This window comes from Passer domesticus, chromosome 1 (assembly GCF_036417665.1).
Source record: "Passer domesticus isolate bPasDom1 chromosome 1, bPasDom1.hap1, whole genome shotgun sequence".
In the NCBI taxonomy this organism is placed as follows: Eukaryota; Metazoa; Chordata; class Aves; order Passeriformes; family Passeridae; genus Passer; species Passer domesticus.
In genome coordinates this window covers 121,730,379-121,756,833 of record NC_087474.1, presented here as the reverse complement: position 1 = coordinate 121,756,833, position 26,455 = coordinate 121,730,379, and the positions used below count along the sequence as shown (strand labels likewise).

At 35.8% G+C, this 26,455-nt stretch overlaps 1 long non-coding RNA gene across 2 annotated transcripts in view; it reads left to right on the top strand.

Moving 5' to 3' along the window:
- LOC135279133 (uncharacterized) overlaps window positions 1-24,364 on the top strand; it is a 32,599-nt gene extending 8,235 nt beyond the window's left edge. Inside the window, exons 2-5 of one of the 2 annotated variants that reach the window (XR_010346464.1) lie at window positions 13,490-13,565; window positions 18,479-18,612; window positions 19,652-20,032; window positions 21,597-24,364. This is a non-coding gene — a long non-coding RNA (uncharacterized LOC135279133). Of the gene's footprint in view, window positions 1-13,489; window positions 13,566-18,478; window positions 18,613-19,651; window positions 20,553-21,596 lie in introns of those variants that run through there. The other variant, XR_010346463.1, reaches the window with a different exon arrangement.
- The last annotated feature ends 2,091 nt before the right edge of the window (window positions 24,365-26,455 follow it).

Here is a 26,455-nt window from a genome sequence, read left to right as displayed (position 1 = left end):
AGCAGGTAAAAGTATTTTCTCTGAGCTTCAGCAACCGGGAAAATTCATAATTTGTTTAATCTATCAACCAAACCAGGGCTTCCAACATAGATTGATAGTGACTTTAGGGCCAACACTGACTCTTCTAGAGGGCTTCTTGTGTAATAAATTATCAATAATGATAACAATGACAGCAATAATAACAATAATAAAAATATATCTGGTAAGATAAAGTCATAAACAGCTGGAAAAATATTAATGAGCACTGGCCAGCATGCCTTCACATAAAATGATTAATAATCTGCCTTTCAGAGCTTAGTCCTAATAGACTGCTGTAAGTCAAAGCTGTTTAAAAACTTACCCTGAATCTGTTCTTACCTGTCTCAAGAACCCATCCTTATGTTTGCCATAAATACTAGAATAGACTTATACAATCCTCAGGCAAGGGGAAAAAAGATGTAGCTTTTAATACTTGTGGGATTATTGACTGCTGGTTAAACCTTGACATTCTGTTGTCTTATGATTTTGATCAAATAATGCTATCAAATGCACCAAGAGAGTGACTAAGAAACAAACCCACACAAATATATCATTCTTTGTTTACAATATAATGTTTTTGGGATGGAACTGTTAAAGCTGTGATTTCTGTGGCTTGGAGGGTTCTATGGATAGAAATATTAAACTGTGAATCGATACATTGACTGTCAGTTTCAGATATCAAATTAATCACATTCCAGATAACAGTTACTTTTTATTCTGCAGATAAAATGCTTACAAACTGCTTATCCCAGATCAGTTTTGTTTGCATGTCAGTTTCTGCATTCTGCAAGTTATAAATTTTAGTGCTTAGGGGGAAAAAAATTGAGGCAATTAGGAGTAAGAAATGTGCTGAGCCCCCACTTTCATCAATACCATTTCATGCCTGGGGACAGGGGAATGGACTGCAGTGCTGAAAAGCCTCAGGATGCAGTTTTTGTTTCTCTTAAACAATACCAGTTTCTAAGATTAATGAAATAATATTAATAATAATGATAAAATAACCCTTACTGCACTAGGTGGTGAACACATTTAATTTGGACTAGGAAATCCATGACATTTCAGGAAATATGAGAATCCTGTGTAGCTGGGCAAATATTTCTGCATCAGGAAACTAACATGCAGTATACCATTCTGGCTCCTTCAGTAAAATTGTGAAGGAAGGCTTCAGACCCCTTTAGCTTCATTAACAAAGCTGTATCTCTTCTGAAGCTAGACTTTCTGTTGACTAATTAGAGATTTCTTACTAGTTCTGAAGGTATTGATTTTAATTTCTTAACCAAATCAAACAAAAAAACCTTAACATCTTCAAAGGAGAAACGATTTTGCAAATATCTTGTGCAGTGACCATAAGCACTCTGTCATTGTCCATCCTTTTCACCTTGCATGTGGACTGAGGGAGTGTTTCCACAGTTGCTTCCCAGTACATTATTAATCCAGGATGAGAATAGTCAGATACAATGTCCCTCATGTCAAGTGACTGATAGTGGCATTTGTTTACCACATTGCCAAGCACTTTTTAATATTCTGCAATTTGATTTTCTGTGGGTTTTTGTTGTCCTCCATTCTGATTGATTAATTAATATTTTTATTCATGCTCCTTGATGTTTGTCTTCCTCAGAGGGAAATAAACAGTGATGAAGACTTTAAGGATTTCAGTGGGTCTTGAGGAGGGTGAGCCTTAAATACAGAGTATCAGAGTGCCACTTTTTTGGGTGGATTTCGGACTTTGCCCCATTTATGTCTCATTCACCTTGCACAGATGCTGCACAAGTACAGTCCTTTTCTACACCAAATGTGATGGAAATGAAGTTTGCCTGCCTTGGACTGCACTGTGATATATACAGCTGGTAAAGCAGATAAGGTGGCCTGTGTAAATCTGTTTGAATGTCACAGTTATCAATGCCATGTGTGCTGGGATTCTTATTTCCAGGTTTGGAAACGGTAAGAGACCTGGAATTAGCTAAGTCAGTGTGTGTGAAAGCACATTGCAAAGGCAGCACGAGACCAACATTTACAACACACTGTAAAGTGAATTTTTATCTCCTCTTATCTTTCATATATTTCTATTTTTCCCTTTCATAAATAAAATAAGGAGGGAATCATGCTCAAACACAGTGCTGTTTGCTCATCGATAACAGGTTCTACTTTTCCAGTTGGATAATTTTTACTAGAAATAAATAATTCTCTTGTCCCAAAAAGATTGGAAAGGGAACTGTCAGCTGCTAAACCCAACATTATTCTTTAGCTAGAAGAAAAGTAGTCGTTAATTACTTTCTGTTGGATGTGACATGGCCAGGTTTGCTTTTATTCTTTCAGAATTTTTTTCCCTGCTAAAAAATTTGCTTTCATGTCCAACTAGTTTAACATAAAATAACCCTTTTAAATATAAAATATTATGGTCTAGAAAAACCTAGAGCTCTTTATAGGAAGGGTTTCTATTTCTAGAATATCTAGATTGACTTTACCCGAAAGAAGCAACACTTAGCATGGTAATTGGATAGAGCCAGCAATGAGTACAGGGATGTAAAAATGGATTCACAAATTTTGAAGTTAGCTTTTGATAAATATAGAATAATCTTTATGCAGGGATCACCTTGTGAGCATATGGAGTGGCTACTAAAAGAGCAGTCAAATGTAACACTAACATATTTGCTAGAGGTGAAATTCTTTCTGAGAGTTATCTGCTTGAACTCAGGGAATGACATTCTGGTAGTCTAGATCCTTCAGTTAAAGCCCTCCAAAAGAAAAACAGGCAAAAAACCCCAAACAACAACAACAAACCCCATGACCAAAACATACACCAAAAAGAACCTCCACCCAAAAAAAAACCCAAAAGGAAAACCAACAAAAATAATAACAACAACAACAAAAGAAATTTCAGCTGGCATTAACAGAGAGCAAAATTTCCTGTTCCCATGAGCACCAAGACCTTACAAGTCAAGTTGTTCAGATATCAGAAAAAGAGAAACATTTATTGAACAGAGTCAAATGCTCTGTTGGCAGCAATGTTTTAGACTTGCTTTCTCACTTTAGGTTCAGCAGCTTCAGATGCAGAGCCACTGTGCATCTGCAACAGAGAAGTATCACTGGAGTGTAATCAGATCCCCTGTTAATGCCACAGGCTTTTACTAGGAAGTCACCTGGGGGGTTATGCTGAGATTTTGCAAATCATACTGCAAGAATGTATTTTTAGCAAACACCTGCAAACTAACAGGAATGATAATTTTGGTTAATGGAAATTTTTAATCTCAAAAAAAGTCAAATGATTGAAAAACCTTGAATTTCTACCTGCCCACCGCATGCATTTGAGAGTTTTGCCACTCACCATGTTGTGAAAAATAATTTATTCTTGGTTTCTTGAGGCTTAGGGAGATGTAAAAATTTTGGGGTATTTTTCCCCCAAAGAACAGTATTTTATCAGATAATTTACACTTTACAAAGTAAGTATCATAAAAGTACCTGTATTATGAAAGGAGCAAGTATCCATGGTGATCAGCGATTTACCATCTTTTGTTCTCAGTTATCACTTCAAAGAAAGTAAAATAGTGACTCACTATTTGGCCTAATGGCTAATTTTTTCATAAGACAATATAAAATGTAAAGTGTTGGAGCAGGGATATAAATTACTTGCTAAATTAGCTAAACTCATCTCTTTCAAACATATATCTTCAATAAAATCATGCTGTCAATAATATATTTTCATTCTATATGAAAGCAAGATATTTTTTGTTTGTTTTAAATGAAGAAATGAAAAATTAAAAATTAAGAGGTCTGCCAACACTGAATCTCACAATCTGCACAGGATTAAGGAATAGCCACATGAATATCTACAGTTTCCTCTTTTTAGCTGCAGAGTGTTTGCAAATTCTGAATTTGACAGAGCTGAATCCTTCTTTCAAGTCCACATTAATGTTGTTGCCTTATTGGAATTATGTTACTGAAAATATTATTTTAAACATTTGTTTTTTCTTGAATGAGAACCACAAGATCTCATTTCTTACTGTAACTTTTATTTATCATCTTAACTCTCACACACAGTATTAAAAGACAGAGAAGATATTCAGCAGCTAAAACCTTGATGGCTTTCCTCCATGTTGTACTAGAACATACAGAGAGCTCTTTAGGCTTGATTAGTGAAATAAAGGGGGGGAAAAGGGAAAACCCTTTTTGCTGTGATGAATTGTGTAGGGCTGAAAGAACTGTGCCACTTGGCACAAACAATGAAGCCTGCTGAGTCAGATGGTTAGATTGAGGTGGATTGGGGAGGGTGAGTTTACCTGAACTGTGAGGAGAGGGTGAACTCAACAGGATGTGCTGAATGGACTTGTGGGAGTTGTTCACTTGTCTGCCTCTCCTGCTAAAGAGGTTAGTCCTCTAATTTCTAGCTAGGAACAACAGCTAGAGCTCATGGCTGTGGCCATGGCTGACACAGGCTACCAGGCTGAATGGGTCTCTGACCACACCCAAACCCATCCGCTCTTACCCCTCCTTGTCCTTAAATATTCAGACATGCAAATGAATGCATCTTCAGCAAAGCAAGGGAAATGAGGCATGCTTCAAAATTATATAACCCTATTGTTTTATTCATTCATCATAGATTGATGTTTAGTTATGGATCAGTAGCATGAAGATCTAAAAAAGATGGTGGTTCTGAAGTTTATGTATTTACAAGGAAAGCAAAACCTCTATCTTTTACGTTCTCTCACTCTTTATTATACAACCACAAATAGGATAGGGATTAGATAGAAAATAAGATAGAGATTAGAATTTAAATAGAAGAAAGTATTTTATGATGAAACTTTGAAGAATTCTAAAAAGAATTTAGACCAGGTTATTGATATTATTATTATTACAAAAAGATCAGTATTGATACCACTTAATGGGAAAGTGTCAGTTTTATATCAGTGGATGTAGAGAAAATAAAGATATGGCTATACTTTTTTGCTATTTTATTCTTCCAAAGCTGCAGAAGATGTTGCAAATGAAATAGAGCAGATTTCAATAGCAATTAAAATGTCCTTTTATTTGATTTATTCATCCAAAATGTAAAGAAAATTTTCTGTAAACTATAAATGAAAGTGTGAGGAACAAATACTGCTCCCCTTGAGGAAGCCTAGTCATAGGACTGTGGTTTTGAGTCCTATTAGTCTTTCACTCTTGCAGTCTGAACACTCCAAATTAGTCAGCCTCCTAAGTACAAAGGTAGATTGCTGGCAAGCAAAGGCTATTAAGTTTGTACTGTCTGGCTTACAACTCTGAATTCAACATCTGCTTTTAGATAAATGGGGCTATTGGAACTTGACAAATTTGTTGCCACTTAGAGACATATGTTTCTAGCAAAACATATTGGTAAATAAAGCCCTTTCAAATTGTTTCTCAAATCAAATGAATGCTTTTATATCTGTAAAACAAAGATAAAAAGGGAAAGATTGGTAAAAGTCCAGACACCAGCTTTTTAGCATACATCCTCTCTGCATTTAGATTACATTTTTTTCCCAGCCTTTTGTTATAGGATATTTTAGTGTGGTTTTGATTAAAAGTAATTTGCTTCCTTGCTCATTCTATCTGTGCAGCAAATGAATGGTCTTCCGAATCTTTTCATATGCTCTACAACACAGTATTTTGCAGATACTCTCATATTCCTACAATAGCTCTCAAACAAGCTTTTTATGGAGAAGTTGTGATGCTGGAGATGCCCAAATAGGCAGCTGAGTAACAATGGTTCTTCAGGCTTGCAACTTTTTTCTCTCAAAGTCATATTCTCCAGTACAACTACAAATTATTTTCCAAAACATCATTTGTCATCAGTTGTGTTTCCTGGAATTACTTATAGCTGGATTTTACTCAGAGCATATGAAAAATGAGGAAAGAAAAGCTTTGCTTGAATGTTCTTTGTAGTGCCAATAGGGGTTCCACAGTTGTCAACACCACTGTGGAGCCACAGGGGAAACCAAACCTCTCTCACCCATAAGCTACAGAGAGCAACTGCCCAGCAATAAACTCTGGATAGCAAATATTTAAAAGGGAAACCTGGTAAGTAAAAAGGAGTCTGCTCTATGGTTAAAAATAAAGGCTGCCTTTTCATTTCAGGCTATTATGCTGTGATACAACTGAAGCCAAGAGCGCTTTATACAAGGTGTCATCATCTCAGTTTGGTTTGCTCTTTTCCAGACTTGCAAAATGTCCTGAATCAAACAACAGCACCCTGAGTGGGGTTGCTGGAGGAAGTTTTCCTTCCACACCCTTACCTGCACACTGATGCAATGTCTAGGCATTCAAGTGATGCTGGAGCCCACTCTAGACTGCTTGCCCAACAATTTAAACAGTGTGCTCATCCTTCCTCTCCCTCTTCATTGCCTCAGAGAGAAATAAAAAAAAGTGATAATCAAATCACTAAAAGATTTTTTTCCCAAAGTATATTGACAAAGAAAATAAGTCTTTTATCTGGTTTGATACTTCAGGGAAGAGTGTTGGGATGTCTATAGTGTATGAATGGCATATTTTTGTCCTCGGGCCTCAGAACCAAAACAATAAAACAGTGAGCAGTGACTAATTTTTAGAACAATACCTTGTCAGATCTAGCCTTTCTATTGTTGAAACTAATTACTGCTTTGTTATATAATTAAAAATTAAGACCCAGAAAAGGATATTAGTTTACCATACTAAATATCAGAGCTGTAGAATGAGGAATTGTTCTGAGCCCTGTGGGGTGACCAGTAGCAGGTGCCTGCTAGCAGGAAGATGCTGAATTTTTCCTTCAGCTTCATCACATTAGTTACCCGAGTGTTTTTTTTTTTCTGGGGAGCATCATGTCTGTAGCTAGGTGAAAGTAATACCCAGGCACTCACATGGGAGTAGAAGAGCCTGTCAGTCTGGATTTTCTACAAGCAGTTATCTTAACTCATGGGGTGTCCAGGCAGAGTCTGTAAGTCTGGCTGCCTTGGTAGGACTTGCAGCCAGACTTATGTATTCTCATACATGGAACCAGTCAATAAACCAGTGCTGCTGGTTTTAAGCTGGGATAGTTCATTGACACCTTCCTGGGTGTCCTGAATTTTCAGCCAGTATCCATCACCAAAGCAAGAGTTCCTCTGAATGTTAACACTACTTTTCTCAAGGGGTCACCAGAGCTTTTCAGAATAAAATACCTGCAGTATTTTTGGCTGTGGCAAGAATATAACATCATAATTTACTCAGATACATATTGGTATATTACTACATTTGTGTGTCTATTTATTGTTATATACCTTTATGTTTACACTTTGTATCAAAAATTAAATTTAAAGGGACTTTCTGTGAAACAGAACACCTCACTGTAGCTGGAGATTTCACAGACATTCTGCCCTTGCTGTGGAACAATTAATATAAACAGATTTTTCAATATGACTTGCAGGAACAGGTTGGACTATGTTGTTTGAGGAAAACATAAATCCTCTAATTAGAAACCAAAGTACTTAATGGAATTAATGTAAAGGTTCTGGTGAAAAACAACATTGGGTGCTGTGCTGAGATCTATTGCACTCCCCTCAACTAACCTGGAAGATATTGTGAAGTGCTCATCTCAGCTCTCAGAGCTCAGACACCAAACCACAATTTAGTTTTATTTTACCAGAGCCCCCATCCATCACAGCCCACTGTAAGGATGCACAGCACAGCCACACCATCTCTATAGGTCAATAAAGTTACTGCCTACAGGCAGTGATGTACCATGTTGTTATCCTTCAGTAATTCAAAAGATTCAGTCATGTTTTAAAGGCAAACAGATTTGTTACCAGAGTTTGATATTGTTTTCTAAGCCCTGTGCCCCTGTAAAGTATAAACTCAGCTCAGCTTTAAATATTTATGCTTCAAGCTTTTCTCCCTTCTGGGACTGGAGTGTTACTGGGGAGAGACTTGCACAGTTTTGAAATGGCAGCATGATATAAATTGGCATAAATTGAGCTGGAGAAGTGTTTGTGAATAATGCAGCATATTTTTCTCAGTATTTTGAAAGTTCTGGAGTGTTTTTTATTCTGAAACAAGAAATAGAAGTAGATTCATAATTTTCACAAGCCTCAACTACTTTGGGAGCATTGGTGTAGGTGTAGTGGCATTAGATAAACACATTGAGAAATAACTTTTGTTCATTATATGCCAATATTAAAATAAAAGAATAAGAATTACAAGGAATCTAAGGGGACAAATGTTGGAATAACTTTCTTTTTATTTCTATTTAATATCTTTTTCCAATTCAGTCAAAATTAAAATACAATAAATCTGTAGAACCCACGCTAATGTAATTTTCATTTTCTTACACTATTGTGTCTATCTTATAGTCATACATCACACAATAAATACTTTGAGATTGTATATCACTGGTGATCTTTTGATATAAGCTGTAGAAACAAAATAGCTTTATTGTCCATTCCCTTAAAATTTGAAAATTTGAATGTGTGTTAGCTTGCATATTTACTTGGCATATATCCCAAATTTCTTGGGACTTGATTTCTATGGCTGGATATCAGGAGCCAAGAACTACTCCTCACTGATCTGTGCTGCTTCATTGGTTGTACACTAATTTGTGATATCAGTGTCACAGCAAAAAACTCTTTTACTACGTGTCAAAGAATTACTTCACCATGTTAAAACTTAGGGAGGTTAGAGGGGCATCTCGGGACGTTGTCTACTTCTGGTCTCCACAATCTGTTGGAGTTGACAAAATGCCATGGTAAATAGATAACATAATCTCCCTGGAGTCAAGCAGTGAACAATTGAAAAGCCTGTTTCAACTCACATCTCTCTTGTTGGTAGCTACCCATTTGTGTTTGTATGATCCCACCAGGGAGCAGAAGAGGAAACATGCATTTATCATCTGTGCCCTCTAACCAGCTCTCTGGCTCTCTTCTCTCAATTTTTGTTAAAACCTTTCTCAGCTGTTGTGAAAGGTTTAGCAGCAGTAGAGCAGAGTGTCCTGAAGGATTTTTGAAGCTGGGACATCAGGAATTTCAGTCACCATTTTCAGCAATGAAAATTTCTGATGTGTGCAAGATCAATATTTTGGCAATGAGAGAGGTAAATCACTGGAGCAGGTAACCAGACAGACTGTACAACCTTCATCCATTGGGATGCTCAAATTTGGTTGGACATGGCCCTGAGCAACTTGATACAAATTGAAGGTTTGATTTTGTTATCCCTGTTTCAAATGGGGAGTTCTAGTGAAATCCTCATTTTTCTTTAAAGAGGTGGTCAACCTCTGCAGTTCTCTCACAGTTCTGCAGCAAGTTTAGAAGAAAAAAATAAATTATTAAGAAGCTTTGTAGAAAATGGTATGCTCCTTTTAGGTGTCTTTATGTATTTATATGACATATTTAGAAACACTTTAAGTTTTTGGTGCATTCTAGTTCCCACATAGAGGAGTAAACAGTGGTAAATTGTCCTGTTATCTTTTTTTTAAAAAAACCACAATATAAGGTTCAACTTTTTCATTAATGCAGTGTCTGGAAAATTCTGGTGCACAAGTACAAAGTTAATTCTTGTACCTAATAACTGGGTCAGAGTTCTGTGGGATATCAGATGATTACGTCTGCCTGCTCTGAAATTCACAAAGTCTGGTTTGCTTTCTATTTTCCTCTGGGTTGATTTAATCACAGTCAAAATTTGCTTACATGTATGGCAGCACAAAACCAAACCCAGAATTTAAAAAGCAGACCTTAAATACTGATTCTTACTCCCACAACCCTATTCAAACCTATAACTCACCCTTCTTTCAGTAACAATTGAGAATCTTCACTGCATTTTCTTTATGGAAAAATTATAGTGTGAAGACAGAATCAGCAACACAACTGAAAATGGAAAATATGCATAAAGCATATATATATTATACTCTATATATGTACAAAGTATGCTAGAAAAGATAGGGTTCTCACGAGTTCTCACAAAGTTTTTTTGGTTGGTTTTGTGTGTTTTTTTTTTAATAATAAATATAGTACTTGATAAATACAATGCACTAATCTGCTAATTTGAAGACTGTGAGAACTGCAGACACACTCAGACAAAATGATAATGGCAAATAGACTTGGCCATCTCTTGTGGCTCAAGTGGGAATTTGTAAAGACCTAACAGATAGCAAGAGGTTGCTAATTAGCTTTCTTTAGTTTTGACTGTAACTTTGAAGCAAAGTACATCCCTGGAGTCTTTACAAAGTTCTTTAGCTTCCAAAAAGGCCACTGGAGAGCCCACAGGAAGAATATTGTATCTAAACTATAATAAGCATTGATGAAAGCCTTGAATTAAGATAATTGACAGCAAAACCAGCATAATTTGCTTTGAATAATCTTTTTTTTTTGATAGAGGGTAATAACTTTTATGCAGTTTCCTTACAGATTGAAATTCAATAAACCAGAGAAGGCTCCATGGTAAAAACAAGCAGGACTGCAGCTCATCTACTATTTGGGGAACCACTGTAGAATAGCAAAAATAATTTGTTTCAATGCTTTAGCCCAGGGATAATTAGCATAAACAAATTTTAAAAAAATAAAAATATAGGAATATATTGAGGAAAAAAGTACAGATCCTGTGACCTGTCATGTTTTTAAATAGCTGGCCTTATAATCCAGCCTTGTAAGCTGCAGGTGCCACAGCAACAATGCCAGTATACCAATAGCATTGAATTCATAGAGGCGGATTAATGAGGCCAAGCTTTATTATGTTGATTAAAAATGGTTTCTGAATTCTGTTCCTGGGAGAGCAATTTTCTGCATCTGAACAAACTGCAAAACTATTCATTATTGATTTTGCCCCTCTATTTTTTTCTTCCCCCACGTAAGAGGAGGTACACAGTGCAGAATAAAATGTGAGCTTTTCATTTTCCTGTTGTGTAATCCAGCTGTTCAGGCAATCAGTCATGGTCTGAGCCTCAGAGTACGAACATATCCAGGAGAAGGATTATTTCCAGGTGAAGTAGGGATAATGGTACTTTGGAAGGCTAATCAAACACATTTGAAGGGACAGAGTTTGGAAGAAGGAGAAACGGAAAGAAAAATCTGGAATACACAAAATATTGTCCAATCTGTATGAAGTGAGGTTTTGAGAGCTTCTCCTAGGAGTGTGAGAAGAAGAACTGGTTAAAAAAGACACTCAACATAAAAGAATTTTGTGACTGCCACCCCACTACCCTGCCAATAAGTAAAAAATTCCCTCAGAAAAATCTAGCTTTGCTTTGCTTGTGATTCTATTTTCTTTTCCATCTTAATCCTACTCAGTGGTGGCCTGAACTGGAATTTTTTCCTCAGAAGTGTTCCAAAGTTTTGCTGGAAGTATGTATTACAAATAGTATTTTCAATATATTAGTTCCTCACTCTACATTTGACAGTTTTTATTTCTCATAATTTGGCCACAAAAATGATGAGAGTTTTTGTGGTTTTTAATAGGTGTCATTGTATTTTAAAATTTCAATTAATTCAATAATTTGAATTTATGTGATCTCACTGTATATAACAATTTGAATGCACATAACATGTTGAACTTCATGAGTTTCTGACTCTTTGAAAGCAGCTGGGAAAAACATCTGTCTTTTTTCACAGCTTGATCATAATACTGACTTGTGGTTGGAAATTGCCTGCTATATCCAGGTCATTCTCAGTTACCTCAAACTTGTGTCCATTTATAGCAGTAACAAAAATCGAATTAAGTATCCAGTGCCCTTAATTTTTCCTACAGAATTTTACATTTCTACCGACAGTGCTCCTAGCATAGGTTTATCAGCAAATTTAACTGATATCAAAATAACATGGCACATGCCTCGTACAAAAAAAACCCAAAAAAAACAACAACAAACAGATGAAAATAGTCAGATCCATTTCCCAATTCCCACCCTTCAGGAATTCTAGTAGGGAAGTCTCTGCGGGCAAATATTTTTCTTTCCAGTGTTCTCCTTCATCCCACCAAAAAATTCACCTTTGTTTACCAGCCATTACCAATCCATACTTTTGCTGGTTTCCTACAAATTTTACATTTTTTCCACGTTTTCTTACTTCTCTTTCTTTAGGAAATCCATCTTTCATTTAAAATATTTATTCTCCTCCAGAAAACAAATAAAACAAACATTTTCCATCAGAAAGACGTGGTTTTCTCATGGACTCCTGTTATTACTATTGAGTCATTATACCTTTTGGGAACTCTGAAAATGCGCATAACCCTTTGAAACAAGCTTAAATGAGAGAAGTCTTACATTCATTTTTACCCCAAAGATAAATATTACTCTTTCATTTTTTTTTTTAGCATATGTTTATTTTGATTAGTAAACTATGTCAAAGATTTTGAACTAGTAAACATTCTGTCTCTGTTTCCAGAAAAAATAAATAAATACTGGAAAGCTTGAATGGTGTCACAGGTAAATATTGATAAAATAAATTACTTGTGAAAAGTGGCATAATTCTGTAATCTGAAAACTGAGAGGTGGTTAAGAGGCCTGCTTGATGGAAAACAAATGTTCAGAAATTCTAATGGGAAGACTCATCTGCTCATAGATGAACCTCTCTCTCAATATCTGAGTACAACATTTAATATATGAAGGACATTTATTTTATACTTTGAAGCACAGAATCAAGTTAAAAGGTTTGAGTTTAAGCAATGCGTAGTGTAGTCAGCTTCATCTTGAAGGAAATAATTTTCAGACAAATCTGTGTGGGAGATATAGATGTCTACAGGACAGATGGAGAGATATTGCAGTTTGTCATTCTTAGATGAAGGAATGTGTTCAAATATTTTATTCTAATGGTATTTTTATACTTGCTACAGTAGATCACTTATAAAGGCACTATCTTTAATTTGTCAGTCTAGCACAGCTTGCTTTTACTGAGAAGACTAGAGAAGGCACGAAGAAAGCTGTGATATCCTTTAATATTTGTTGAATAAAGTGCCAGAAGGAAGATTTAATATTTTTCCATGTGTCTGTTTAAAAATGCAAAATCATTTTGCTAGACATTGATTTCCAGAGGAATTAAGAAGCTTGATTAAAGAATAGGAGGTTATTTACTGAAAGTAGAATGAGATGTAAAAGTAAGAATGTAATAGGATAAAGATATACATGATTTGAAGTTTTGACTGGAATGCCTGTGCCAGGCTGTCTCTGACTGCGTGATAATAAAAATTCCGGTTTGCAGGCAAAAAATAGATCTATTTTTTTGCTTCAATCACCTCTTTTCTGACCTCTCAGTTTCATATTTAATTTTTTTTTTCTTCTAAGACTGTTGTGAAGTTGTCAAATGCCTATTGCAGCTGTGGGACACTAGAGTGATTCCATATTGATCACAAACTTTGAAAGGTGGATCAAGGTTTGAATTCACTTGGTTTCAAATATTGATCACTTGGATTTCTTTTTTTTTTAGGAGGTGGTGAGATGACATCTATTACAACTGCTGTCAATGTGAGAACTGAATTTCAGGACTGGGTTTTGAAGGAAACTTAGAGAAATTTTTTCTTTTATTTGCAGGATTTTTGTAAAATTTCATATAGAACAGAATTCTCTTAGCAGTCTGTAAGACCTCCAGCTTCTCTGGATTTTAAAGGCAAGTAAAGAATTCTCAAGCTTCTTTCCCTAAAACTTACAAGATGGATGGGATTTCTTCATCAGAGGAGTGTCTTTCAAGTGGAAAACTCTGTCGTATGTACACATTTCAGGTCATACTCATCTAATTTTTCACTTCCTTGAATAATGAGTAAGCATTATTGGGACCCCTTCTTGTGAGGGATAATTACCCTCTATGACTAAAATTACTATTTTGCTCTACTGCCTTGGTAGTATGGCTGCTCCTTAGATGCTGACTTGCTAGAAATGGTTTGTCTGGAAATGCAATTTGATTTTGGCGACAGCTCAGAAAAACATTTCAGCATTCATTAAAGTGACTAATGATGAAGTTTTGATTTTATAAATTTCTCAATACTGTCTCATTAGATGGAAGTGCCATTTTTCTGGCATAAAATAATTAATATCATCTTGTAGGTGATTTCAGCCTATAGGCTCACTGCTTTCTGGAGAGATGAGATTTATTACCCTGTGAGGCTCTTCTCAGGAAACAGACAAAAAATAATTTATTGAGTTGCCTTTTAGTGATGCTTTTTAAATGTGTTCTTAAATTTCTGGTTTCTCTCTGTGTCTGGCAAATCCTAGTATAGTTTTTTCATAACGTTATCTATAGGGTATAAAGGGAGCCTTTTAAAAAAAATTAATTTTTAAATTTTTTTTTCTTTCTAAGTGATTTAACATTCTGCACTGTTGGAGGGATTTCCTTTATCATTCTCAATGTGAATATTTCAACAAATAAAATGGTTATTGTTGTCTTTTATAACACTTCATACTATAGTTTTTCACTTCAGTTAGGCATATCAACTCCAAAGTACAAAGATTTTGTGAGTTTTAGGTAGCACCTGATATAAAAACTATCCATTAAGTTCAGAATATAATTACAGATATGCACAACGCAGGTCTGGGGCCTGATTAAACTGATGTTGAATCTTTAATTGTTTAGATTTAAAGCATTTGGACTGTCAATTAAATTACATTACTTACATTGCCTAAAGTATTTTTTCCCCAGCTATTGTGAATGTCAAAGTCATAAAACCTAACTGTTGGATAGCAACCATTATTTCCAGACCAGGCTAATAGAGCATCAGTAGCAGCTTTTGACACAAAACTTAAATCTGCTTCAGGACTCCAAAGTGGAAAACTGCTGTAAGCAGCAGCAGTTCATCAGGGACTTCCAAACCTCATGCTGTTTGCTTAGAAGCTGATAAATGTGGCACTTCAGCCCTCTCTTCTGCACAGTGTCCACCTTATTCTCCTCATCTTCCCTGCTTAGTTCACCTTCATTCAACTACAAGATAAAACTCCTGCAGACTTGATCCCAAAATGATCCACTCTGAATTAGCTCCTATGATTTAAATGCAGTTCCTGAATATTTTGGTATTAAGAGTGAATATTATGATGGAAGATTTGGTTCAATAATTACAGCCTGTTGAAGTCAGTGGGATTACTGATGGAGCAAAATCTTACTGAGCATTATGCAAATGAGCCCAAATCATTATATAGTTATTAAATGACTGCATGCACCAGGAAGGAAGAAAAACAGTTGGTGGCTATAAATGCTTATAATTAAAACTGATGGAAAGTAATGGAGCAAAGGGAAATCTAGGCTGAATGCTAGAAAAAACACTTAATGGTAAGGTCTATCAAACTCTATAATAAAGTTCACTGAGTAATGGAAGCAATTTTCAGTTATTACACTGAACTGGACAAAGAACTGAAATGTTTTCTAGGAATGTTTTCTGACATAGTGAGCTGAATAGTGACTTTTCAGAATATGTGAATAATTATTTTCTCTAAAAATCTTGTTAGCCAGGCTGTAGGTTTGGTCAATAGCTTCCTTTCTGCTTAAAGGTTTTGTATTTTGAGTTGCAGGTGTAGGGAAACATGTAACTTTCAAAACATAAGTATGGTTGTGTGACAGGTACAAATTTCCCAGTTTCCTTTAGAAAACAAACCAAGGGGAGTTCAGGACTTTGAGGAGAAACATTTTGTGCAGAACTGAGAAATGGGAGAATGACCACAGGCTAGACAAAATTGTATTTAATTCTTTAATGGTTCCCACAATCACAGAATGATTAAGGTTAGAAGGGACCTCTAGAGAGCATCTGGTCCAATCTTTGACTCAAAAGCAGGGTGACCTAGAACTAGGACTGTGTCCAGTCAGCTTTTGATTCTCTCCAGGGATGGACTCTCCAAAATCTCCCTGAACAACCTGTGACTCTCCTTGGTCATCCTCGCAGTCAAAAATTGGTTTTTGTTGTTCAGAAAGAACCTCCCAAGTTTCAGTTTGTGTCCATTGCCTCTAGACTGACCACTAGGAAAGCAAATTACCCGGTAATAGCCAATGTAAGTTTTTGGCTTTCGGATGCTGTTTACTAAAATGGCCAAAACTTACCCGCACTGTTTTTTCCCCCTTTATTAAAGTCCAATTCTATTTTCCAGCAGAGAAGTCATTAAAAAGAGAATTAACTCTGTAGCTGTGTTTCCAAACTGTAATTAATCATCTGATTTGTCAGAAGTGAGAAAATGTAAATTGTGCATGGATTTCATATCACCCCTGTGAGGTGATGCAGTGAAGATTGAGAAAGACTCTGAAAAAGCTGAATTTGTGGGCCTGGACTCTGAATTGTTCAAACATGTGTTGTTCAGTCCTAAAGAAGCTGCAAAATACAATTCACTCCACCTTAAAAAATAGACTGGTAATACCTGCACCTTCTGTTTTGATGATTAATACTTAAATTGGAAGCATCCAACATTCCTCTTTTAGATGGTGATAAAAAGAACAAGAGGTTGGGATAAGAAATCTGCCACTACCCTAAGAAAAATAAATCTTAGAAGAAGGTTTTGCATGACACTATTATTAGTATAGACCTGGCAACAGCTTAAGTTTTTACATATACATAGACATGTTTGTGTGAAAAAGGCCTTACATATATACTTTATCTTTACCATAAATATCAAGAGAAAAATTAATTGCCACAGAAATACCCTGAGAAATTCAGTAAGCAATAATTTCATAGCAAGCATTTTATATATAAAGATTCACACTTATTTGTGAATAAATATGCAGAAACAATTCTGTACAAGCTGATTTTTTATTCATAACAGATAAAACAACTTGACAGTAATTCAACCACAGATAAATACAGAAAAACTTTTTTTTCAATATCAGTGACAGATGATTTTTATCTTTAGGTGATATAAAATATTAGAACATGACGTTGGTCCTCGCATATAGCTGCTAAAATTTAATGTTACTGAACAGCTTGCTTGGATGCCTTTCCAATGATTTGCAAAGTTCTGATGATTTCACAGTGATTAACTGTACCATATGCTTTTTTTCAAAGGCCAATTTTGCCAGGCCATCAGTTTATATGCAGATTAAACTGGCAAGTGAGACCAAGCTTTTAGAATCAAGTAAAATAAATGTTAATTGCTTGTAACTACTTTTAGTTTTCTTATTGCAATTAGAAAGTTACAAAATAAAGAAAATATAATAATAAATAATAGTAATAAATGAAATTCCCGTTTGGGATGACAGCTACAGTAGCAGAAAATTCTCCTGTAGTCATGGGCTATAGCGACCAACTTTACATATAAATCATTTCACTCATCTCTGGTTGGCAGGATTTCTTGGCACCACCAATATTTACAGTGGCTGATTCTCTTAGAGAAGGCTGAGAAATATTTTCCTTCCTCACTGGTTATGTATTACTTGTATTTGGTACCAGAAAGAAGGCAGATTTCTCAGTACACAATAGAGGTTTTAGGCCCTGGAAATGTACAGAAACAGGCAGGCATGAATAAATACACCATGAGATTAACTCAGTTGGTTAGAGCACAGAAATAACCCCAGGATCATGTGTTTCATCCCTGTATGGGCCTATCTCTTAGGAATAGGACATAATGATCCTTGCAGATCCCTTCCATCTTGAATATTCTGTGATTTAACTAGCAAGGAATGTGGTTAGAGAAACCCTCCTTCTGCAGCACCCCATTGTACAATGAGAGGATAATAAGTGTTGTTTCTCTGGTCATAGAAAATAAAGTGAAACAGAATAGATACTGGCTTGTAAGAAAATGTGAGGCATCTCCTATAGTAGGCTTAAAACCAGGGTCAGGAATTCAGTAATCAAAAAATGCACTTTATTACATAATTTCTTTCTTTCTCTCTCTCTCTCTATATATATATATATGTGTGTGTGTGTGTGTGCATGTAACATAGACTTACAATGTATAAATAGGTTGGTGGACAATCTCCTGCTTTTGTCTTGAGACCTCAATCTCTTTCTGCCAGGAGGAAAAGATTTTTCTCTTAGAAAACTGATGAACTGCTTATATCTGGTTATGGATGGCTTCACTCAGACAATAATTTTTTTTAATTTATAAGTATGTGAGGAAGTTTTCTCGAGGAAAAAGCTAAATTCAAAGTCTTGACTGATTTCTCCTCTCAGAATTCTTGATCCTATGAAAAGGGACATGTCTGAAAAAAAATGCAAGGAGAGATTTAGGTTTAGAATTTACCTGTGTCCTTGGATTGCAGAACCCTTCTAGTGTGTCAGTCCTACGGTTTATGTAAAAGCAGACACACAGCTGAGCTTGTGGTTAGATGACAAGGGAGATAACTGCTAGGTGACAAGAAAGGAGAGATCTGACACTAATACTCATGAAAGCCTGCAGCTTGTTTTATTTCTGTGAACTTATTCATTAAACCTTTGTAACGTTGTTGTCTAATTCTAGACATGGAAATGAATTACTTATATTCACTTATCCTATGTTATTTGCAAACACTAAAGCATGTAGATAAATACATAATAAAACTTCTAAGGGTCTTAAGGGAGAACAGGGGCATGTTCTTGTTTAGAGGAGCTAAAACATCCTGTGTTTGTAATGCAGCTTGTCTGTGGTGGGACTACTTTCATGTGAAAAGACTTTACAGTGATGATGGGAGAAGCCACCAGGTATCCAAGGGTTTACAGTACGTTTGTAGATAGCTTCCTGCTCCTTTAGACTGAAGACACCTGGAAGAGGTACTGAAAGCTGGGTACTGAAAGCAATCATGGTTTACATTAGTAGATCCTGGCACTAACTTTTATGTTCTAGGAAAAGGTTTCTATGCTTAACAGCTAATTCACATTCAAAATTTGGAGAAGAATAATTTTATGCCCCTCAACCATATTAGCAAATACCATGGTGAAAAAAGTTAGCAGGCACAACAGGTATTCAGAAGGTGAAGTTTTTTTCTGGAGGGGAGAGGTGGCAAGTTCAAAGACTAAAATAGATATCATAGTTTAGAGGGGTCAAAAATTTAAATTAGGGGAGCAAATGAACACAGAATAAGAAAGAGGAAATGAAGACCACAATTTAATGGATTGCAAGGAAATGGAAATATTAGCTATAATTAAACACTTATCAGGGGAGACAGAAAATTAAGAAAGGATAAGGTGAGGAAATAAGTTATTTACTAATCAAATAATCTAGGAGAAATCAATAAATGCATCAAGGTGGTACATCCTAGAAAGAAGACGCTGCACCACCATGAATATGAATGACTCAATAAGAAAGAAGACTATGCATAAATATTGAGAGTCTAAATAAACAGGAGATAAATCATATCTCATTAAAGGGCAGGTGTAGGAGTACTTGGAAATATTGATCATTTGAGACAATATACACTTCCCATGACACTGGTAAACAAAATCCATTAAGGAATGAAACTGGACATAGGGATGAACATTTCTCAAATTTTAAACCAGGTTAAATAATAAAATTAGAACAAGTTAGATGTCAGCCACATTTAGAGGTACATATCTTAAGAGGTAATTAATTTAGTTAAAAGCTGTAAACTTTGTTTTGTCTTAAGAAAATATGTTATATATTGTAAGAATTTGCCACCCCTCAATAACCTTTAGAGGACTGCCATTTTTATTTTTAAAGGTATTTTTTTCTTTGAGACCAAATTCTAGGAAAAAAAAATAGGTTTAGTAGATTAAAATAGATTATGAATAAATAATAAGAATATAATTAAATTAATAAAATGTCAACAATTATTTCTTTGTTGGACCACAGGAGCTTTCTTGAGGTGACCAGAAGGTGGAGGAGCAAGATCACTAACTCTGAAGAAACCTTTATGATATGAAGGAATTGACCAACAGAGAAGGAAAGTTTCCCAAAGTTTTGTGGAAACAATCTAGAAGATAACATGAGGGAAGTGGGAAACTGAATTGTTGACCTCAAGATTTCCATTTTACTTGTAATAACTGTCAAGGAAAATGGAAAAGTTTGAAATCCTTTGGAAAATTTTTTTCCTTCCCACTCTGTGTACACCTGTACACAAAGAGAAGATGTGACACTTGGAAGACAGCAGCAAGGAGTAAAGGAGGAAATAGAAAGAAAATGGCAATAAAGAAGAAAAATGTATGTAACAAAATGCCAAGGCTCGTGGACATAGTAAGGAAATATTTGAATTTTATTTAATCAGTATCACAATGTTAGCCCTTGTGTTAGAAATATATGTTTTAATGAATATACTGAAATACTGCTTTTGTTTTTGGTTGTCATCTTCAGAATAAGAGTTGGAAAACTCTCTTTTTTTCCCCTCTCTCTCTGCCTCGCACACGAGAGGCAACCCAAAAGCACAAGTTAATGTTCACTGTGTCCTTGCAAAGGGATGCGCAGGAGAAAATCTTCTATTCACACTGAGACCCAGTTAGGTGGAAAATGAGTCATGAATATAGAGCCGAGTGCAGCCCACACTAAATTTATCCTCTGCATGGTGTTGCAAATCTTAATCTTAAACTTATCAGTTGGCATCTTGAAAAAGTGGATGCATCTGAAATAAAATTAATGTAATACCTTGATTGTAGACTAAATAACAGGAGGTCATTTAAAGAGCCAAACCAAATGGTTAGATGAAAGGTATCTATTTTCAGGCTAACTCTATGAAGACAAGACAGGTGAGATTGCTAAAAAAAAAAAAAAAAAAAAAAAAAAAAAAAAAAAAAAATTTGATTCACTTTAACCTTGACCATAAGAAGTTTGGTGATCTGGAGGTATATTTATGAACAAGCCTCCTTATGATTTCTTATACCATGGCATGGCAGGTGAGTCTTGGTGTAGAAGTTAAAACTATATCTTCCTACTGCAAAACATAGAGATAATCTTCAAACCAGAAGCACAAATCCAGGTCTTCTCTATTTTGCAAGCCTCAAATGGCTGAGGTTGGAAGGCAGTTCTGGAGACAACAGTCTAGCCCCCATTTCAAATCCAGGCCAGCCAGGGTAGGATGCTCAGTGCTACAGGATGATGGATCCCTAAACCCAGAGGTTATAAGGAATGTTCAATTTCTTTCTTCAAAGCTTCACAGCTGGAGAAAGAGTAGTGATGTGTTTTCAGAGAAACAAAATATCATGTAACTACTTGGTTTGTGTGAGTGCTGGGAATCCAGGAGGCATAGCAGTAATCAAGCGGAAGACATAAATAGACATATTTTGGATTAGTGCTCCAACAAATATGTTACAGCTTGCGGCAGGCTATTCTAGAAAGAACCCCTCTTAGAGAGAAAAGATCCCTTTGTGGCTCTCCAACTTGTTTAAATATGGTGGTTATTTATTCAGCAATGTTATTGGTGGGTAATTCTGCACGTATTTGCTGAACTTAGGAGGTAGATCCCCTCCTCCACTTCCAGCTTATTTTTATGGAATCAGAGATTCCCCAGGGTGAGAGAGCAGCTGGATGGAGGTTTCTGGGGTTATTTTGGATTCAGGGTTAAGTCACTCCCTCTCACTTTTAGTGCATTTTTAATTTGAGCTGGTTGCTGAAATACAGTCAGGTAGATGGCAACATAATTATCTGAAAAGTTGGTTTTTTCTGTCCTTTACAAGGAAATTGAAAATAGCAGATAAAATGAATTCATAAGTAATTAAAATGAGCTTTTAATTGCCACAGTCCAGCTTGCCACTCCAGCTGATTTGCACATGATTTGCTCAGAGACAATATTTTGATGTTTCCTAAGGGCCCTGGGGAATTTGTGGCTGAGCACCCAGCTGACCTCCCTGCTGCCCTGGGTAAACTGCAGGTTGCCTGAGTGATTCATGATCCCACCTCTCACTGCACCATTTAAACACCTGCTCAATTAGACTGGCCACTGGTGAAGGTGAAGGAAATGAAGCTGCTGAGCCGTGGACAGAGAAGCAAGGTAGAAGCATATGTTCCCACTTCTTGTCTCACTGCAAGGGTATTTCCTCAGGGATAGGACAGAGAGAATTATTGTAATTTCTGAGTTGCTGAAGGATATATTGAATCACATATATGTGTGCAGAATAAGAAAAAGAATCAACGAGTAAAAATTTTATCTGTCTCTCTTAGAAGTAAAGGGACTGAAGTACTGAAAGAAGGAATGGAGTCTTCCTGTTACTGTATCAGATCTGAAACAGAAAGATTCAGAAGTGTGAGTCCTTTCCTGCTGTTTTCTAGACAAAGTTAGGAGCCTTTGTTAGGGAAGAGCATGTGATCACCTGCAGACTCCTGCAGACCGAGGTGATAGGTGACAATCACACTGAGGTCAAAGCAAGTGAAGGATCAGGGTGAGATTTGTTCAAAGCCCTGGGTGCAGACTGTGATAGCTCAGTAACAGTGAATGGTGCCTTTTGTTATGCACTGTCCTATCAGGCAATGGGCTAGAGGTGAGCTGATTGATATGATTGTCCTGAAATCTCAGTGTGTGTGGGAGAAAATACATAAAATATTCCTCTTGTCAAGTATTCTTCTTTACTCAAAGTAGAAGTGTAGATAATATAAATGGAATATATATTTTCTTCTACTTTGCCACTGCTATAGGATGAAAAGAATGGAAACTGTAGAACAACGGTCAAGTAGAAAGAATGGAAATAGTGCAAGGATGGAATGATTTTAACTGCAAAGAGGAGAGATTTAGATTAGATGATAGGAAGAAATTCTTTACTGTGAAGGTGGTGAAACACTGGCACAGGTTCCTCAGGGAAGTTGTGGATGCCCCAGCCCTGGAAGTGTTCGAGGACAGTTTGGATGGTGCTTTAAGCAACCTGGTCTAGTGGCATCACTGCCCATAGCAGGGGAGGTGGAACTGGATGATCATTCAAGTCCCTTCCAACCCAAACCATTCATTGCCACGATTTTATGAAATATTTTGATTCCAGCTGGAAAGAAGTTTCAACACAATTTGGGAGGAGGGAGGAAGGAAAAGAAAATAATTGATTTTGGATAAATTTTGGTTTGGTTTAGGTATATTTGATACCATTTGTAACTTGATAATTTGAAAATGAATTTTGAAAAGATTTTTCAATTTGGAAAACAACTTCCAAAACCACTTTCAAACAGCATTTTCAGAAAAGCAGAATTCTGGTTTAATGAAAAAGCTATGTTCCAAATCTTGGTTTTCTTCCACAAGAAGAAGAGTAAAATCAAGAATAAACTTTACTCAAAAGCAGCCAAAAGGCTGTTATTTAGACACAGGTTAAGATCCCAAGCCTCTCTTGCTCTCAAATGCTGCATTCTGAACCACAGAAAACTTCTTTCTCTGTTGTTATTATTTCAATGATAGACTTCCACAATAGGTCTTTTTAGAAATTTGATTCTTTCAATTACTCATACATAAATCAAATAAGTGCCACTGTAATACAGCATAAGTTTTATTGGAAATTTTGATTATACAAGATATTTATGGAAACTAAATTTCCTGTTTTATTAGTCTATTTCTTAAACACATACATAACATATTTCAGAGCACAGCAGGACTGCATAAAAGGATGGGTACTGGTTAATATGAAAGGCTATCATTAGTGAAAATTAAATTAATTGTATTATGCCTTATGTGCTATTGGTTTTTAATGAACATACTAGAACAAAACAGCAGGATTTCTTGAGAAGGGAAAAATTTTGTAAACAAAACATCAAATACCTCACCAAGAAGCATTAAATTTCTGGAAACTAGAAAGAAATCAACCATAATTTCTAACCTATTGGAGAAATTAGAACTACAGCCTCTAAAATACTGTCTGTACTTTCAATTCACATCAGTGATTTTGCTTAGTCTTTTTAGCCCATTGCTGGTAGATTCAGGTAGTCTTCAGAGTAGCTTGTTTCATGACACAGAAAGATTCTTCAAACTCTGGTCAGCTAGATAGGACTGGATCATATTTAAACACCATGTCCACATTTGTCATCTACTTCATTCTGCTTGAGAAATTCTTTGAATAAACTTTAAAAATTTTCTTTTTTGTCTCTGTATGTGTAATATTTTATTAATTACAGATATATCAAATTGATCCATGGACTTTTAGCAAGCTAATTGCTGTAACATCTAGAATGTCCATTAAATAAACAGAGGTTAGTAAAGCTTGCTGTTATCCACCAAAATATCCACAGACCTTGAATCATATCTCCCTTGGTTTTTTTCAGTGTAAGGGCATAGATTTTGTGGATTAAATTTGTGCTGTGCCAAAATTGACCTATTAAAAATCTTTTAAATTCCTCAAAAGACCTGTTCTAATCTGGAGCCTGAAAGCTGCATACACCATAAATCTCTCCTGAGTATTTACAAAAAAGTCACCAGAAGGAAAATTACCCCACCTAAATGCTCTTCCAAATAGAAGAGAGCCTGAAGTATCTCTTTAAATTTATAGATTTTTTGATGAAACCTTTAATCCAATATTGATACTTAATATTCACTAAAATGTGAAAGTGTAAATAGCTAGGCTGTATACAATGAGGTGTTTAAATAAAATCAAATAAAAGAAAATTATAGTACTGCAGTAACCTGTAATTGTTGTTTGCTTGCTTAGCTAATTTCCTTTTTCTTTACAGGTGAAAATTTACATAAACCATACATTTTATTTTAGTAATTTTTTCTCAGGTATTTCATTTTGTGCTTCACTATATTAGCTCTTCAACTGCAAATTGCACTGCAGATCAGTATGACACAAAACTGTATCAGTATGACACAAATCCATTAAATGTATTTTAATGGAATAAGAAGATGACCAAGAGTGGTTCAAGGGGAAAACCAAGAAATTACCTGGAGCAGAAACAGAGAAGGACTCTGAGGTGTGATGCAGACAGAAAACAGGAATCTGTAAAACAAACCTTTTGACTTGGATCTGTGGAGTGAACTTGCAGTAAGAGCACTATCCAGAACACACTGCCTACCATGATGAAAAGTAGGACAGGTGGCCAAGGGCTTAGCTTCATGTGGGGAATGATATTTCAAAGAAAATTAAAATAAAAGAGAAAAAGAGCCTTTTGTAGAAACAGCCAAATCACTGACAAAATGTAGTTAGAAAGTTTTAAGAAAGCTTGAAATACTACAGAATTCAATGAAGTGGTTTGATTTTTTTTTTCCCCCAAGTGACTAAACTGGAATGACAAAAACAAAACTTCCAAAAGTAAAATGAGAAATATTTCTTTTCTGGAATCAATGATCAGCAAAAGAGGTATAACATGAAATACTTTTAAACATTTCTTGAGATTATTAGGTCTCAGGTGTTTGTGGGAGTGCTTTTAAAACTGTTCTGAAGCTGATCTATCGGTGACTAACACAGAGAAGTGGAGATGGGATGCTGTGCCACATGGTTTTCGGAGATATCACAGCTAAAAAAAGGAAAAAATACAAAACGTGACAGTATATCTTTCTTTTTCTGGGTCTTTCTAGGCAAAACAGAAAAAAATTAATAAAATTCAAACTAAATAATTCAATTCCTGCAATATCTTTTTCCTTCTGTTTTCCTTAGATTTTTTTTGCTCAGGATTGAGAGACTTTTTTTTCTTTCTTTCTTTCAGGCCACTGTTAAGAAAAACTTAAGCGGTGATTTGAGCTATGTAGGTTTAAATCAGGCTTCAAAAGTTGCATTTATGTATTTGCTATTATTTCCATATATACTGTGCATCATATGGTAACAAACCTTTAAAAATGTGGTAGGCAGTGCAATGCAGGGTTTAGCAGGACTGGCTTACAGGGAGTGTCCAAAGCATCAGACTTACCTGAAGATAAGCCAGAACTTCACACTTTTTTTTTTACTTCAGTAGGTGTTAAAGAAGGGTGAGTTAAGAGAGTCCTCATATAATGACCCTTAATTTTAAAATTAAAGCCATGCTGTAATGTCTCAGGTCTATAAATGTGTATTTAAGTGTGGCTCTGACTTTCTCATTGGCAGGGAACACAGGAAGTGTTGTGCCTAAATGCTCGCTGTAAACCACCAGCCAATCTACCTAAAGGTGGCATCTGAGTGAAGCAGATGAGTAATAAATATCCTTTTTAAGGCTCAGAAATAAAACTGGTCTGTGAGAAGGGAACTGCTGGGGCATTCTCAACATTTTCATAGGAACAGTAGGGTAGAGCAACACTACTTCAGTAATATTAATTCAGAACCAGAGGGACCATTCCTTGTGGCAGATGGTAGAACACTCTTGTGCACAGAAGCACGGGCCCCTCAGACTTCTTTGGTATTTTTCACTCCCTTTCTTACTATTGTAACTCTGATATTTTTCAGTATCTCTTAGACTATTTTGAATTTCATTAAGCTTTTGTCTTCACTACCATTTGTGACAGTTAATGACAGCATACAGGACATTTGCTTACTCTGTGAAAATTACTGTTTCTGCTGTGGAATGTAGATTTGGTTCTTTTGGTTTCATGCACTTGCTAGGCACTCTCTCCTTGGCATTTCAGGCTTATCTAGCTTTCTTTGGGTGTGTTCAAAAACTCAATGTATATGGTTTTATAACTACCCCACATACAAGCAAAGTTTGTTTATCTATACTGTCTTTGACAACAAACTTGATGGGCATCCCTGTGTTGCTCCCTCTAGAGGGATTTAGTTCACAATGCCTTTGCAAGAA